This window comes from Mus caroli, unplaced genomic scaffold, assembly GCF_978045245.1.
Source record: "Mus caroli unplaced genomic scaffold, Mus_caroli_1 scaffold_19, whole genome shotgun sequence".
NCBI classification, from domain to species: Eukaryota; Metazoa; Chordata; class Mammalia; order Rodentia; family Muridae; genus Mus; species Mus caroli.
This window is the reverse complement of record NW_028227274.1, coordinates 59,394,865-59,397,607: the sequence shown is the minus strand read 5'-3', so window position 1 is coordinate 59,397,607 and position 2,743 is coordinate 59,394,865.

Sequence of the window (2,743 nt, the reverse complement as noted above, 5' to 3'; positions counted from 1 at the left end):
CGTTCCTGTCTGTTGCACTGGCTCCTCTTCCCCTTTTTTTTTTTTTTAGGTTGCCTGAAAGGGAACTACAGAATTTGGAAATATTGGGTCTCTAGAAAAAAACAAAACACACACACACACACACATACACACACACACCACACCACACACCAGAGGAAGAGGCAGAATCTGGGTCCAGGCTCAAGTGATCCTGAAGGGAGATGATGGAGTTTGAGAGACTTAGGAAACCACCACCTCTAAGGACACTTAGGAGAGAAGTCATACCCAAGAGCAGCAGCCGCTGAGTCAGGAGCATAAATAAGAGTCTCCGAGATGAGCAGTGAGCCTGGCTGAGAGAGGTCAGGTTAACCTACATTCTTCTGACCTTTCTCATCTGCCCTTAAGGCAGAAGGCCTCAAGGTAACTGGAGATTTGGACTTTGACAGTAATGAGTCTCCTATAGCAGCAACTGGAAGTCTCCACTGATTGTCCTAAACCAAACTTATTCTGGGTTCCAAAAATAACAAGTCCTGTAGACAAAGCACTCCATGATGACATTATCCCCCTAGGTGAGAGCGGTCACCCCATGAGAAGAAATGAGATTACCCCTAAATAGGAGCCATGGGGACCAAACTGTTTCCTCAAGCCGTGAAAGCCAGGAATGACTCCTCTGGAGCCAACTGGTAAAATCCAACAGCACTCACCGTGAGCAGGACTCTTGCCCTGCTGAACCAGGTCTTCTTACAGTTAAACCTGAACTCTTTCCCAGAGACAGGCCCTTGGACGCTTCAAGTCTGTTCCTGCCTCTAGCAATCACTTTTCATAGTTGATTTCTAGGGCAAGTGGTCAGACCCTGACTTGCTGAGATTGTCCTGGTTGTCTAGGATTTTGGTAATGATACTATGTCGCATGTGTTTGCTGAGACGCAACCCCCAGAATCTTTGTACTCTTCAAAGCTGTCCCTTTTATGAACCATTGAGTTGACTGGCAGCTGACAGCTGTTAGGAGGCTTCAGGATGGAGTGGGGTTACCTGAAAGACTGAGGAAGACTAGAAGTTTCTGGTTAAAGTAGACGTTCCTAGAGGAGGGCATGTCCCCTTGTCCCCAGATCTTCATTTGGGGGTCTCTAGCCCTTTGTCATGTCCTGTGTAATCAGTAGGAGGCTGGAGAGATGACTCAGTGGTTAAGAGTACATATTGGTCTTGCAGAAGACCTAGGTTCAAATCCCATCACCCACATGGTGGCTCACAACCATCTATAAACCCCAGGGCATCCAAGGCATGGGCGTGGTGCACATACGTGTAATGTGTTTAAAAGGTTCACACATAAAGTGAGCTACTCTAGTGAATTAATGAAACCCATGGAGGATTCTGGTCCCCTAATCAATAAGTAGGGTGAAGTGGAGGCTGGGTTCCTAACTTAGACGTGAGCTCTCTCCACACAGATGGTGTCAGCATCAGACAGAATTAGAAGACACTCAGCCGGCGTGCACTGCAGAATGCATAGTCTGTTTGCTGTGAGGCATAATCCACTCCCATTTGGTTACAGATTCTTCTCTGTTGATAGAGGAAACCGGAGTCCCCGGGGTGTGTGGATTTCTATATTCTCAGAGGTAAGCTCTGATTTCATTCCCATTTTGCATATGGAGAGCCCGAGGGAGGAGAGGTCAAATACCTGTGAGTTTGTTTACGGTCGCATGGCTACCAATGAGGTAAGGCTGTAGAACTGTCTGTGGTTATTTTTAACAAGAAATCTGTTACACTGGACTTCTATTTTTAAAAGATCATTCCCTTGCCTTCTTATTTCTGTATGTGTAATATATGTGTATCTGCGTTCATATATGGACACATAGGTGTGTGTGTGTGTGGCAGTACGTGAGAGTGAATAGAGAGCAGAGATCAATTCTGAGTGTCTGCCTCAGTGCCTCTTCACATGAGTGGCTAGACTAGCTGACCAAAAAGCCCCAGAAATCCTCCTATCTTGACCTCTGCAGAGCTAAAGTTACAGGTATGTGTTACTGGGCATGGCTTTTACTGGGTTGCTGGGATCCGAACTCAGAGCCTCATGCTTGTGTTGCAAACACTTTACTACACTTTACTAATTAAGCCACCTCCCGGGACATCCCTCACTTTTTAAAGACAGTCGATGGTGTGTGTTTTAGCTGGTTCTTTTACGATTTCATTCAGAAAAGCTCAGCGGAGCACACCATGCTGATAGAGCAAACACACAGTCCGAGGTGAGCATCCCCAGGGGTGTTGACAAAAATCCAACATACATTCAAAATTTTTAAAAGTTCAACCAAGATGGAGTGAAAGGGAAAACCCTCAGCATGATTTGAGGCTTTTTCGTAAAGGCATAGCTCATCCTGCGGCAGGACAGAAAGCTCTTCCTCTTAGATCATGGATACATCCTCCCCCTCCCTGTCCCTTCCCTCTCCCCCTCTTCCTCCCCCTCCTCCTCCCCCCCTTTAATATTGTGTAGGAAATTTTAGCCAGAGTAACCAGGAAGTAAAAGAGACAGAGGAACTCTAAATGAAAAGGAGCATATATATATATATATATATATATATATATATATATATATGTGTGTGTGTGTGTGTGTGTGTGTGTGTGTGTGTGTGTGTGTATGCTAAATAAACTACAAAACAAACTATTAGATATAATAAGTGAATTAAATAAACCCACGGAATACAAGCTCAGCACTCAAAACTAAGTTGTATGTCTGTATGCTAGCAGTGATCAAAAAAGGAAAATAAAAGTTTTCA